Raw genomic sequence first — 15,104 nt, forward strand, 5'->3', positions numbered from 1 at the left:
CGACACCCCTACCATAACATCTTGAGATTACATATCTACAAGCCCTGCGCTCTTCGAGTTGAAGACATGATTTAGGATTTACCCAGGTGAGTACGCCTCTTGAGTGTGAAGTGAAGACAGCTGCTTGGAACAGACCTAATAGGCTTCGCCTCGTGAGCATAGCGCAGTTGGGGGCAAGATGCATCCCTTGAAGCAGGGCAATGTCTACTTCCTTTCTTTTCAAGTACGCCAGAATTTTACGCAACTTTCTATGGTCGTTCAGACCCCTCATATTCCAAGTCATTAGCCGCAGGCTTCTTCTGTGTTCCTGCCCTATTGCAGAGTGTCATTCGCAGCTATCATATGATTGGATCTTCTTAGCAACGATGTTAAGTGTGTTACCGTTATCACTCACGACCCTCATGTGCATGCGAACTGTTAACAAAGAAACCCAATCCCTCCCCCCTCCCACGCAATGCCGTCCCAAACTAGGCATAGGCGACCTGCTTCCCTCCCCCCAAGCTATTACTATAGAATATAAAAGGAAAACAACAGTTGTGTAACAGTAAGCACTAAATAACTTGTGGTAAGTAAGGGTGAAACGCATTGGGGCGGATGTTGCCTGCCAAAACCTCTGTGTGCCACAGTGCTGCACCGCCACTAAGCAACTGCAACGAGACTACCACTGGAGGGAAAAAGATTTCCTGTGGAGCCGCACAAACAGTTCCTTAACCATAGTGTCTCTCATACAAGACATCAATTTGCTAACACCACAGTTCCGGGTTATGCAAATAAGAGTCAGCAAATTAGTACATCTTTTCACAAATTGGCTGTAGGAACAGTAATTTGTTATCCACAGTAGTGCAGACCCCATTGGAGGTTCAAGTTACAATCCACCAGACCCCTTCAGATAGTCTTCACAAGAGGGAGGGTCGTCGCTAGGAACTGGTGTCCCGTTTTTCTCCTTAGTCATTATCATCGAGTCCTCCACCCGTACCATCCGCTCGATCGTCCTCAGTCTGGTCTTTCCTACGCTTGCCGAGCCTGTCCTTGTCTTTGAGGACTTTTTGGAAGAACTGAGGCTCAGAGAAAATCTTCACCTTCCTGTTCAGTATCACTCTCAGCCGGGTACAGCATCGCATATGCCACACTTTGCGCCCTCGGCTTGCGCTTCAGTGGCGCAAATTGCTTCCTGGCCTCCTGGACTCTGAGGGTGCAGTCCGGGAACAAAGAGAGATAGGAGCCCTCATACTGTAGATTGCCCAGTTCTCTTGCCCTCCTCCGCGTTGCATCTCTGACTCCATAGTTCAGCAGCTTCGCTATGACAATCCTTGGAGGGGCACCCGGAGAGGCTTAGGCCCCAGCGTTCGGTGCGTCCGCTCCACAACTAACATGGGGAAAAGGTGACGGCAGCCAGCAGAGTAGTGAGCAGTTTTTTTGTGAAGACCTCCATGTTACCAGTTGCAGTTGACTAAGGAAGGCCTTTAATGTGCAGGTTACTGCACCTCGATCTGGCTTCCAAATCCTCAGCTCTGTCCTGCAAAGTGACCAGGATCTTCTCCATCTGTTTCTGTGCACTATTAGTCAGTTTGGGCCTCCTCAGTTTCGGTGATCCTTTGCTCGGCCATATTGAGACGTTCCGCATGCTTGTGTACCTTCTCGGACATGCGATCCATTCTATAGGACAAGGTGTCTATTTTCGCATCAATCGCCGACAGACCCTTCTGCATGGACACAAGGATCATTTTGATGTCACCAATGGGGTCCTCTGTTAATGCGTCAGTTCCGATGCAGCAGATTCCGCAGTATCTTCTCTGTGCCTGGTCTTTCGCTGCTCAAAGCTCAGCTTAGGCTGTGTCTTGTCTGGTTTTCCCATTCTGACACAGTTCAGTATCGGTGCTGGTTGCTCGAATTCTTCTTTTTCTGTTACCAAAGCTACTTCAGCTACTTAGTCAGCAAGCGTGAGACCCCACCTGTTCTGGTTGTGAGCCCCCACAGAGGAAGTCCGAGAGGGCCTCCCAACTCGAAGCACAACAATCCACTCTGGGGACAGTTGTCTAACCTGTCTGTTGCCACTTTTTAGATTACCCCCTCGCTTCTCTCATCCAGATAGGGGCCAGTGCTGTCTAACGCGCAGCCCCTAGGTGTCCAAGGCCCAATGCAGGAGCAGAGCCGCGCCAAGAGATACGGCCTCACACATCCAGCAATCAGTCTGGCAGCGTCAAGCTCGCCGAGTGTCCAGACAATCCTGCACGCCCCCGCAGTCTTATAGAGGGGCTCAGGGCAGGCAGAGACTCACCGACCAGGCCTGGCACCGGGCCACAGCCAACCAGCCTGCACAAGAGGGTTCCTCATCACCCCTCAGTACAGGTTCCCGTAGCGTCTCACCTGCTACTGCCCTCAGTGGCGACAGCGAGTCTTCAACGCCCAGTAGTGGCTCCACGCTCTGTACAGGAGGAGCGCTGCCGTGCAGAAACCCCAGTCACCTCTTCAGGCCGCAACGCGCAAGGGCCGAGTGATGGCTTAGTCGCGGCCCAGCTGGAAGCACGCCCTCATCGGCCGTGGCGTAGCCCAGCACGAGGGAAAGTAACGTTCAGATCGATAGCGGCGGACCATCTGCGTCAATCGCCCCCGTTCCTTCAGCAATAGGGCGCCGGCGATAAGGCTTCGTGTGCTCAGACCTTCAAGCGAGAGACGGCCGATACTGACAGATAGATGTAGCGGCTTGCGGAGCTCACTTAATTAGCGGCCATCTTTTGGCCAGGCAAGGTCCCCCCTCCCCCTGTGTGTGTGCAGGCTGAGTGGGCCCTAGCTATTTGCAAAGTAAGAAATTCTATGACTCCTTTGGCATTGTGTCTCAGTGCTGAACTTTTGCACTGAGGTTACCTCATCCTGTACAACTGGAGTGTAGCATTTTGCAGAGCAAGCTATTCTTTGATTTTGTTTTGGTTAGATTGTGTTCTTGCCTGGTTTTGTGTTGAGAGAGAGCTTGCTAGATTAGACTATAAAGATGTGTTAATAGGTGAACTTGTGGATGATCCTGATGGATGTTGCATAATGTGTCTTATGCTGAGGAAAGGCAAAGGTGGCCTATTTGATGAGTGTGAGGAAATGGGGTGTATTATATGGTGTGGTTGTGCACTCACTGTCTAATATACTTGCCAACCCATTTAGAACCAATGGGTTTCGTCTGTCAAACCCTCAGCTCAATTCTGGGTACCTTTTGGCCCTGTGCAGCAAGGCTTACTCGAGGAACCAATGTAAAGCATTTAAACAACCACATCAACTGAAGAAGAAATCCACACGGCACTCAAGAAATCAGTCACCAATTTATAAAAATAGACTTTATTTTGATAAGAAGGAGGCAAAGATTTTACAAGCAATAATAAATCAACGCAAATTCACTCAGCCGCCAAGAAACCTTGATAAAATTATCGATTTGTACACCTAAAAAAATATTTAAAGGAAGGCTTAGGTAAGTGGCAATGCAGTAGGTCACAAGTATTTGGGGTGATCACCTCCGGCAGGGAGCTAGTCAAGGCAAACAGCAAGGTCCTCAAGAAAAGTTACCGTCATAGAAGAAGCAGTCCTTCAGCAGTTCCAGGCACTGTATCTGTGTTGTAATGGATTCCTATGAAGTGGTTCTGATTTATGGGGTGAAGGATGCGAAACCGCTCCAAGGATGCTGTGGTTGTGATGCCGACAACGCGGGTCTTCCTGCAGCAATTCCTCGGTCCATGAAGATATTGAAGGGATCCTGGTTTCATGGTCTACTTCTCAGGTTTCAGGTTTTAAAGTCTTTATTTCGATATCAAAATCATAAAAGACAACAATTAAAACATGTTTAAGACTATTGAACATCTTGACAATTTTCCTTTATAATAGCATTTTACAGTAGCAGTGACATTGTCAAAGTTCATTCTGATTGTACTAAAAACACTTTCGAAGTTAAAAAAGTATTAAACATCCAAGAAATACGACAACAAACCTGACCAAAAGATATAAAAAAGAGTTTTTGTTTTTTTTTAATACAAGATAAATAAAACCATTCCTAATACAGTATACATTATCCTACTTTTAAGGAAAACGGTTATACTTAAATGATTAAATTGGGAGGCCCTATTGATGGCTTTTTCTGCTTCTTGCCCTGATGGCCCAAGCCCACCGTAAAAATTTGGCTAGGCTCACCACGAACACCTCTGAGGTGTTAGTTTTTAAAACCCAAATAGCCTCAGATGATCTTCTGAATGGGAGTCGCTTAAACAAAGGTCTTAAGCATTTTGTTTGTGGCGCTAAATAGGTCGGACAGGCAAACAAGAAATGACCCTCTGTTTCCTTGTGGCCTGGACACCAACTGCAAAATTCCGTTCCTCCATTAACCCAATTTTTTGTGAAAGAATTCAGTGGCAGGGCTCCTACCCGAAACTGATGGTAAAGTTTCTTGTCCAGCGGTCTGGAGATAATATCCCAATAAGTCTCACGAGAGGGATCCAACTTAATGGTCAGGAACCTTCCCGTTAGACTAGTAGAGCTGGAAGCAGTCACCAGCGATTGGCGGACCGAGGCCCAATACTATGCCTTGAATTCCTGTTTGGAGGGAAAGGCATTAGTACTCTGAGATACCCACAGCTGTTCCAGACCCATTTCGACCAGAATGGTTTTTACCGTTTGTAGCCATGGAATTCTCCCAGAACCCCTAATTGACTTGACTTCAGCCAATTCCTTCGCAAAGAGGGTAAGATCAGGGGAGGTCCATATACGCCTCCAAAAGGCCACCAGTCTAAATCTTGCCATCTCGTTAATTGGGTTGCACCCCAGATCCTGGCAAAGGGGTATAGAGGGGGAGGATTGAGGTAACCCTACCAGACTCCGTAAGAATTTACACTGAATTTTGAATAGGCTTGAGAGATCCATGTATCCCCAGAGATCTGCGCCATATAGGATTGCAGCATTGATCTTAGTGTCATAAATCTTTAATGCTGGGGTGACCCGTTTTGTAATCGATCTCTTTTGCTCACTCAAAAGACAGCCAGTTAGTCTGGCAAATTTAAGCTGTTGGGCGCCTACTTGCTCTTTCCATCGCAAGCGACGATCCAGGGTAACCCCCAAGTACGTCATGGTCTCTACTTGTTCCAAGTTGTCTCCACTCATACTTACAGAGCTCCGGACAGAATGATTCCTGGTGAGGACCATAAACTTAGTTTTGCCCACGTTTACCTTTAGGTCATTAATAACACAGAACTCCTCAAAGCGGTCCAAAGCCCGCTGTAGGCCACTACGTGTTTTGGAGAGGAGTAGGGTGTCGTCGGCAAAGATAAGCATTGGGAACCTTGTCCCTGCCAACGAGGGGGCATCGGTGGGGGTGTCTACGAAGAATTTGACTACCTGATCAATAAATAACAGGAAGAGCGTTGGCGCCAGGACACACCCCTGACGGACTCCTCGGGTCACAGGAAAGGATTCCGTCACTTGTCCCTGATCTCCCCACCTCACCCTTGCATAGTTGTCTTCATGCATTTTAACTATTAGATCAAGTAGTTCCATTGGTAATCCTAAATCCCTCAAAACACACCACAATTTATCCCTCGGCACGAGATCGAAAGCGGACTTCAGATCAATAAACGCGGCAAAGATGGTTCCACCGCCGAGCAAAACCACCTTCCAGTAGATCAGACAAAATCTGAACACCTGGTCGATGGTGCTCGTACCCGATCTGAAGCCCGCTTGCATAGGAGAAAGGATATCCTCTAGTTCAATCCAACCCTGAACTCTGCCCAGAACCATACGTGCAATGACTTTTTGAAGGGAGTCAATGAGACTGATCGGGCGATAGTTGCCCGGGTTGGACCTGTCGCCTTTTTTGTAGATCGGGAGGATCTCCGCCCCTTCCATGACTTGGGAATTCTTGCCCCTTTAGCTATTGCATTTGCTATCTTAGTTATATACGGCACCCAAAGGGCGGGGTTGGCTTTAAACAAGTCAGCAGGGATTAAATCCATCCCTGGTGCTTTCCCCCGCTGGGTCAGGCCGAGAGCTAGCTCTACCTCAATTTTTGAGAATATCAATATCTCCCTACATATAGGTGTCAAGTGCACCTCACCCAAACTAAACGGGGTACAGAGTTCTCAACACTAAATTGGGCCGAGTAATGCTTCACCCAAGCTTCAGGGGGCACATGGTTTGTAGGAGTACGAGAGTCTAAGTCCTTGCCCCATTTTACTAATTCCCAAAATTTAGTTTGGTTATTCGAAGTAGAGGCAACCAAGAGGTCGGACCAATACGTGTCCTCCCACTCCCGTTTAGCTTCCCACTGAATTTTCTTATATTGCACCCTAGCTGCCTTTACAACGCACATGTTTCGGGACTTAACCGCTTTAACAAGATGACTATGGGCCTCCCTGCACTTTTTATTGTACCATTTCTGGCGGGGTACGTATGATTTAACGGTTCCCTTCTGACATGGTAGAGAAAGGAGAAGCTTAAGCTGATCAAAACAACACTCATGGAGGTCAATAATAATGTTCTCAGAACTACGCCCCACTGAATCATCGGGCGAAATTTCGTTTAACATGTTGGAAACCACAGTCTCGATGCTCTCCTGTAGGGTGTCATCCCCCGCTAACCTGGACCATTTTAGCCTTCTTCGGTCATTAGTCAAAACAACATCCCCTGTCCGGTAGAAGTCTGGTTCCTTCAATCTCTTCATTCCCGGCAACCTTATCTTAAGTGTCAAGGGGTTATGATCGCTTTCTGGGCGGGGTACCACTTCCATGTCTACCAACAGATACCAAAATTCCAACTTTAACAAGAAGTAATCTATCCGACTTTTCCTTAATCCATTGTCAAATGTATAATTGGCGCCTAGATCAGATGGAGAGCGGCCATTAACAGCCCTTAGCCCCCAGGTTAGACATAGAGCCATCCAGTTCAAGGCAGCCTCAGTCGCTTTAACAATTTTATTAGTCATCAAATCCGGAATATTCCATGCTGTGTCCTCTGTGGACCCCCATCCGTCCCCAGCAACATAAAGAGGCTCAAAAGTACAATTCAGATCTCCTGCTAATATAATAACATTTTCTCTATCCAGTCCAGCAAGGTATTTGTCCAATACATCCAAGATACCAGGGCAGCGACCACCAGGTAGGCCTCGTGCATATATGTTAATAATAATCAGGTCCCGATGGCCATCCTTACTTAATTTTATTGGCCAGAAGGTCCGGGTTCTCTACAGATATCTCAGTTGGATGATAGCCCGACGACTGCTTCACCCAAATCACCAACCCCCCTGATGCTCGCCCTTTACTACCCCTAATAGCTGGTTTGAAAAAGTTTACAAAACCTGTCCTATGAATTGGATCTGGTGCCCAAGTCTCCTGTAATAAAACAGCACCAAATTTATCAACAAACTCCAGCCAGTCTTCAGAGTGCATACGTCCCTTAACCCCTGCAACATTCCAGGACACTATATTGAATGTTTCAGATGTTTCTGATGGGGGAACTGCGATGGGAGCTGGGTGGTTAACCGTGGTTACTGATTCGGACGGGGTCACCAATTCACTCCCTTTTCCTACCTTACTCTCCTTGTTGTCAACATTATCCAAACTTACCCCCACTGACATAACATCTATTGAATCCTCAGCAGCTGCTGCTGCATATACCTCAGTTGCTTGTACCCCCAAACTTGCCTCTCCATCATTTACAAGAGGTGGGACCCCCCATCTTGGCATCGCTGCCACATTCCCACAGACCTCAACAGACTTAATCTTCTTAGTCGGAATATGAAGTCAGTCTATCGCCTCAAGGTCTGAGAGGGGCCCTAAATGATTAAAAAGTAGAGGATATTGCTGGGGGTGTGGTGTTCTTACTATAGGGAGCCTCCTAACTGGTGGTCTCATGTAAGTGGGGCCTAATGGAAAGTTACTGTGAGAAGTTGGCCTGATGTGCAGTGCTCACTATTCTAGTGATCACTATATATCAGTCCAAACAACCCTTATTGATGATTGGTTGTAAGTCAACCTTATAGACCAGCTATCCTAGTAGCATGGATACGAGCAGTCTAAGGCTAAGACTCTGGAGGGCGTGTTAAGCCAGCTGTTTTACCATCACATTACCCCTTGAACACCCAGTGAAAGGACACCACACAAGTGTTATGAAAATAAACAGTGTATTTATTAGAATCACAACAGCCCTGTACTCTTTATGAGGACAGGGTGCTAGGCACACAACAAAACTCTTACGAAAATACTTAAGTTAGCACAGTATATACAAATGCCCGAGGGGCACGAAAAACCATATACTCTGAAAGTGGAATGCGAAATTACTAGCAGGTAAGTACAGTACTAATAGGCTTTGGAATCGCTAGGACTTGACTATAGAATCGTTAGATTACTTCTAGGAGGCCCAGGGGACTCGGGTGCAGAGTGTGCACTCTCACGCGGGACAAAGTCTATGATAGCTAGTAAAGTTAAAGTTAGTGTTCACGGGCGAACCCGACCTGGTAGGGAGAAAACGACAGTGGATCCTGACCCTTGGATAGTGAGGCTATGCTGGGGCACCGAAATGCCGAAGTTACCTAGCCCAGGGGCTGCAGCTGCATAGGTCTCAAAAGACGTCGGGAATCCTCGTAGACGAACCAGGAGCCTGGAAGAAAGATGCGGGCAGGCGACCAGTGAAGAGAGTTCGAAGGGATCCAAGCCTGGATCTCGAAGATGGATGATACCTGAAAGCAGAGGGGACCAAGTTCGTGACTACTAGCCAGTAGTCAGGGGGCACCAGGAGGGCACCGGATGGTAGTCACCTCGGCTAGGTGAGTGGGCGACGCTGTGCTCTGCAGATCTCACGGACCAGGAGGCGTTGTCGGCGACCAGGATGGAGGGGCGAGCTGTCTCACGATGGATGAAGCTGTCGGCGTCAAAGGACCCAGGATTGGGCAACAAAGCCTTGGCTAATTCAAGCCCACGCGGTGGACTCAAAATGGCGTCTTGAGTGGACCAGGAGGGTCCGGGGTGCTCCTCTTCTGGAAGGGAGCAAGAGCCAGTCTGGAGCAACCAGACCAGCAGCAGTGATGTCGTCGGGCGTCGTTCAGAAGGCCACAAGCCAGCGGGCTAGTAGCCAAACAACGCGGTGAGCAGCAAAAAGCAGAAGGGCCCCACGCCGATCGTGGAGATGCTGGGGGGCTGCTCTTCGGTGCTGGAGCTGATCAGGGTTGGGGCTTCTCGGACCCCAAAGCGCTCGCCAGGAGATTACTCGGCGGGCTTGCTGTGAAGAAGTCGTGCAGTCTTGGCAATAGTCGGTCCCTTGAGGTCTCGTCGCACTCACGGTTCTCAGCTTGGCTGTAGAGGTGAGTAGAGGTCGGAGGTGCCAGGGAAGCCTGGTCTTGTCGAGCTGGGCAGTCGGATTCCGGAGGAAGGACTTACAGCAGACCGCAGTGTTCTTAGGATGGTGCCTGCGGATGCAGGGTGAATACTCCTTAGTCACAAGGGAGAATCTTGAAGAAGAAATCTTGAAGTCCTTTCGCAGAAAGTCGTGTCTTGATTCCAAAGATGATCTGATTTGGAAGGGGGCCAGTTCCTACCTTTATCCTGAAAAAGGGGGCTGGCACGCGACTAGGTCCTGCCCTATGGGTGGGACTAGGAGGGGGGTGGTTACACCCCTCTCCTTTGGCGGGCTTTCCCCAGGCCAGGGGCTGGAGTGCCCCTGGAACTGGTTTCAGCCGGCCTATGCACAGTGAGCACCGGGGTGCCACTTGCAGTCACCTTCCTCTAAAGCCCTGCCTACCTAGAATACACAAAACCCTGTCTGGAACGGTGCTGGCACCGCCCCTGGCAGGAAACCCTTTGTCCTTGCCTCCTGTGCTGGGAGGACTCCCAGCAGCAGGAGGGCAGACTTGTGTCTCGGTGGCAGCATCCATCTTGTGGAGCTGAGGCTATGTCCGACTTTACCCGGGGTTACAGGTTACATACATGTCGTGTACCTCTAGAAGGGTGGAATGCTAACCCCGTCGCCAGAATTGGCGAGGGGTTAGTATTCCAATTCGTATGACACCTTACTCGACATGTTTTGATAAAGCGATACCAGAGTTGGCATATAACCGCGAGGATTATAATGCACTTAAGAGTATATGGTATGCGATATCATGGAAACGGCTAAGGGATGGATCCCGAAAGCCGCAGACAGGCTCAGCTCATGCCAGAGCACTATCTCACACGATTCCAAGCACTCTGCCTTCAGGATTGTCAAGGCCTGCCATAGGAGTGACTGATAGGAGATCTGTGTGTCCATTTTTAGGGTTAGATATAGGTATACTATATCTAAAGCAAAGGGTGATTACACCACCTTGCCCCAGCTGTCAAGCAGCCAGTTGTGTCAGATTTGGATGGCCAGCCAGGGGTGGCATAATACATGCTGCAGCCCCTGGTAGGCCCTGGGTACACCTATGCCCTGGGTACCTAAGGTACACTGTACAGGGACTGACAAGGTGACTCAGTATCCAATTAGATATGTACCTAAGGTACATGGAATCCATTTTACAGAGAGAGCAGTAGGCCTGGGGTCCTGAATAGCAGGGCCCCAGGTCAACTAAGTCAGAAAACCAGCAAAACACCAGGCAAAAAGTTGGGGGCAACCATAGTCAGGGATCTACCTTCCTACAGTTACTATATCTTTGGGGGTAGAAATAAGCAAGCCCCAGAGTTTGTACGTCCCCCTGTCTAGCAAACCTGGCTTCCCTTCGAATGGTATCCACCACCCAAAGGTCCTTAAACGATATTAATGTACAATCGCCCTCCAAATCTTTAGTGCCATATCCTACCCAGTCCACTCTCCTTACGAAAAGAATTTCAGTGGGAGATGATGGTGGCAAGGGACGGTTTTTATTCAACCAGAATATCACTTTATTTTGTAAATCCCCATATGACTCCTTAGTTCCAACTTTTAACGGGGCAACACCAGTTAACACTATTGTGTATTGGGTAGCCTCCGGGGGTAAGTCTGCGCGGGGAATAGTATGTTTATTTTGTTTCCCCACAATTGGGGTTTTGATGGTCTGGTGATTAACTATTTTCCCTGGGGGTGGCTGTAATAAGGAGCTAGGGTTAGGTTTGACTCGATCAGCCGACCGGGGTACTTGGGACCTATCTGGGTTGGGTTTAGCTATGACCTTTTTCTTAAGAGCCTGTGACAATGTACCTACAGCTGCGGTGCTGGGATTATCTCTAGGCCTCCCCCCCGCTGTCGATTTACTAATGGCTACCCCTGTAGGTGCTGGGTTCTTGACTTTACTAGTGGAAGCATTGTTTATACATTTTGTTTTAGTTACTGACTGTGTAGAAACCCCTCCCACTGGACTGGAGATAGTTAGCTTTTGTAGCAGGCCCAAATTTGTGCTCACTACCGTCTCCAGAGCATCTATTTTTGTGGTCATCAACCTTGTTCTCTCCAAAACAGGGAGCAGGAGGGTTTTAATCATGGCCTCCATTTTTACCAATAGGACTTCGTCACTATTAAGGCATGTTGGACAGGGATCAGAAGACCCCAAAGGAATAAAGGGGGGGCATAGCACGTTAGGGAATACAGAGGGTATTAGTGAACCTGGGGGATGCACAGGGGCGGAAGTATCAATACCAGAAGGATCATTTAGTTTGGGCATCTTATGATCTCTCCCCCCCTGGTGACTCAAAACTTGCTTTCTTTTACGGGATATTAATACTGATCCCGAGGGGTCCACCTCCACTGGAAGATTCAAGACAGCATTATTAGATGAATGTAGAATTTCCAGACGAACCTAGTTTTCCCCACTATTCTGAGTTTCATCTCCCCCGCTATTCTGGGTATCGTCCCCCCCACTGTTCTGAGTTTCATCCCCCCTGCTTAGCTGAGTATCATCCAAGTTCTGGTCAACATTAACTGGAGGAGCTGAATGACCCACCCCCTCTCCTTCTATGTGAACCAGTGCCTCAGTAGTAACAGATGCATTTGATGATGCATGGGCAGGAGGACTAAGAATTGTTGCTATCCCCCCCAACGAGGTACGCTTACCGCTAATTAGATCTAAGGAGAGTCTCTTTTCCACCATCGCTATTTCCTTTTCCAATATCCCTGTTGCTCGGGTGATAAAAACATCGAGTGGGCCCGAAATAATTCCCTTGGTTGTTTGTATTTGCACTGTACGATCTTTACCTGATCTTAAAGGCATGTTTCAATCTACTTCTACTTGGGCCAGCAGTACCTATATTGTATCAGGCTAATAGTATCAAATGTACATATAGCTCTATGAAACCCACACAGTGAAGGTAAAATACCTTCTGCCAAAACACAATTTATCTGGGGTTACGTTCTATTCGATCCTTGAATAGGATGAACGGGCAGGGGGGGTGGGCCCGGCCCGTTCTCCTCCGTTCTCCTCCGTACTCGAACGGCCTCAAACGGCCCGCTCTTTGCCCGGTCTTCGCCCCGTGCTGCGTCCCGCGGCGCGGTGGTGCTGCGCCGATAAAATACGTGAAGGCAGGGGGCGTGGCCGCCGGGGGAAGAGGCACCAGCTGCGCAAAGTGGAGAATGCTGGGCCTTGCAGTCCAAAGAATGAGAGACTCCCACACGAGTATCCGAGGGCAAAGGTCCGTGGAGCAAACAGCAAACAGCAGACAGGTCCCACAGAGGAGGGTAAAGGGAGAAGTTTTAACCCCACCTGTGAGCTGGGGGCGGCGCTTGCAGGGAGAGCGGGCCAGGTGATGGTGATCGGCCGACCGGGAACTCCTGGGATCTGTAGTCCGGTCTTCGCTTGCAGCCCAGCAGCAGTCCTGAACTCCCCAGCTAGCACTTGTCCTTGAAGCAACAGTTCCCCTCAGGCTTCAGGAGCGATGCGGGACCCGCGGAGCGGGTCCGGCGAGGTGTGGGCGTTCAAAGAGTGAGAGGCTCCCACACGAGTATCCGAGGGCAAAGGTCCGTGGAGCAAACGGCAAACAGCAGACAGGTCCCACAGAGGAGGGTAAAGGGAGAAGTTTTAACCCCACCTGTGAGCTGGGGGCGGCGCTTGCAGGGAGAGCGGGCCAGGTGATGGTGATCGGCCGACCGGGAACTCCTGGGATCTGTAGTCCCGGTCTTCGCTCGCAGCCCAGCAGCAGCCCTGAACTCCCCAGCTAGCACTTGTCCTTGAAGCAACAGTTCCCCTCAGGCTTCAGGAGCGATGCGGGACCCGCGGAGCGGGTCCGGCGTGGTGTGGGCGTTCAAAGAGTGAGAGGCTCCCACACGAGTATCCGAGGGCAAAGGTCCGTGGAGCAAACAGCAAACAGCAGACAGGTCCCACAGAGGAGGGTAAAGGGAGAAGTTTTAACCCCACCTGTGAGCTGGGGGCGGCGCTTGCAGGGAGAGCGGGCCAGGTGATGGTGATCGGCCGACCGGGAACTCCTGGGATCTGTAGTCCCGGTCTTCGCTCGCAGCCCAGCAGCAGCCCTGAACTCCCCAGCTAGCACTTGTTCTTGAAGCAACAGTTCCCCTCAGGCTTCAGGAGCGATGCGGGACCCGCGGAGCGGGTCCGGCGAGGTGTGGGCGTTCAAAGAGTGAGAGGCTCCCACACGAGTATCCGAGGGCAAAGGTCCGTGGAGCAAACAGCAGACAGGTCTACTTCTCACAAAGCTAACTCCAGACAGGCAGAAGTCCAGTCACCACTGGATCACGGTCACAGGCCAATCCTTCCTGAGTCACTAACTCACCCTCTGAGGGTCCCAGCAACTCTGACAGCACTCCCGGGCTCCGCTAACTCTAGTTAAATGCTGTGCATCAAGTCTTGGCCCTTTGCAGCCGTCATGGCATCTTGAAGACTTTAGGCTACCAACTTGTCAGCTTCTTCAGCTTGTTGTGTCCCTGTGTTGTGAATAGTAGGCCAGTCAGATAGGCCTTAAAATTATCTTGGCTTGGCTGGGTTCTTGGGACAGCTTCTCCTTGAGCAGGACACATTGGCCACAGTCCCTCTTTTGGCTAGCCACCAGGTGTAGCAGGTGCAGTCATCCTTTGATACTTTTTCCAAGTCAGCTGAGGTCTTTATGCTCAAAGTGTCCTTAGGGCAGGCTACTGTTGGTAGCCAATGGGTTCCCAGGTCCCTGCAAACTTATGACTATTTCCTGTTGAGTGTGACTTCTAAATATCCCGGGATGCCCCATTCTGCCCACTCCCAAGATGGTGAGATCCTCTGTGTTTAGGCCTCACCACCCCACCCTTCCGTGTGGCTAACTTAGGGCTACATATCCCTGGCGAAACAGGTTTGATAACTGGTTTCCCCACTGCTCCCAGTGCCAGTCTATCTAAACAATGGGACAGTCATCCTTACTAGTGTGACATATCTGCCCTTCAAAGGCTGCTTTCCCTTAGAAGCCTGCATTTTGGAGCTACCACCTACTTGGTTTCCTGCAGGAGGAAGTTGACACCTCCCTGGCCTGCAATCATTGTTTTCCTTCCTGAGAGCAACACTTGTACTGCAGCATCAAAGTACCATCTCATGAATGCGCCGGGAAACCCTTTGTGGGTAGCTGTTTGCGCTCTATAAATGTATAAAAAAATAAAATAAAATAAAAGTCATTGGCACATTTCTCCAGGAGGGCAGAAAGCTGTCTTGTGGAGTAGGCTACATGTGTGCCTGGGAAGGCACATGAGTTTTAAAGTGACAAAGTGCCAGCTTTGCTAAAGCTGCAAACTGCACCAAGTTACATTAATTTCGACTTGAAATACTAGTCGAGCTTAATGTAGCAAGTTGTTTTGCACCTTGAAGTGCACAATTTGGTCGCACCGTTCAGGAGTTGGCACAGCTGAGAAGATTAGCATGTAACTCTGTACTCGCCAATTGGGTGAAAAAGCCTTTCCACAGTAAAAACTGCAGTTTTGCGTGCTTTACTATCAGATATGTAAATTACTTGTCCTGCCTGTGTCATATGTAGCACTCTGTCTTTAGGGCTCAGTAGACCTGCCAGAGGAGTGACTTACACACATGCCCAGGGGACGTGGTGGCCTTGCCATTGCTTTCAACGGCCAAGGTAGGCTAGCAGTACACAACTGCGCTACCAGTCTGCAGTGGTTGACTGGGGGACTTGTTTTACTTGGGGAACTCTAGAGTGGCCAAATCATTTCTGGAAGCCTTG

At 49.4% G+C, this 15,104-nt stretch overlaps 1 protein-coding gene across 2 annotated transcripts in view; it reads left to right on the top strand.

Annotated features, from left to right (window-relative positions):
- The window catches only part of USP34 (ubiquitin specific peptidase 34), a 2,681,755-nt gene that overhangs the window by 914,591 nt on the left and 1,752,060 nt on the right, over nt 1–15,104 (top strand). The window lies entirely within an intron of this gene.

This window comes from Lissotriton helveticus, chromosome 6, assembly GCF_964261635.1.
Source record: "Lissotriton helveticus chromosome 6, aLisHel1.1, whole genome shotgun sequence".
Taxonomy (NCBI): domain Eukaryota; kingdom Metazoa; phylum Chordata; class Amphibia; order Caudata; family Salamandridae; genus Lissotriton; species Lissotriton helveticus.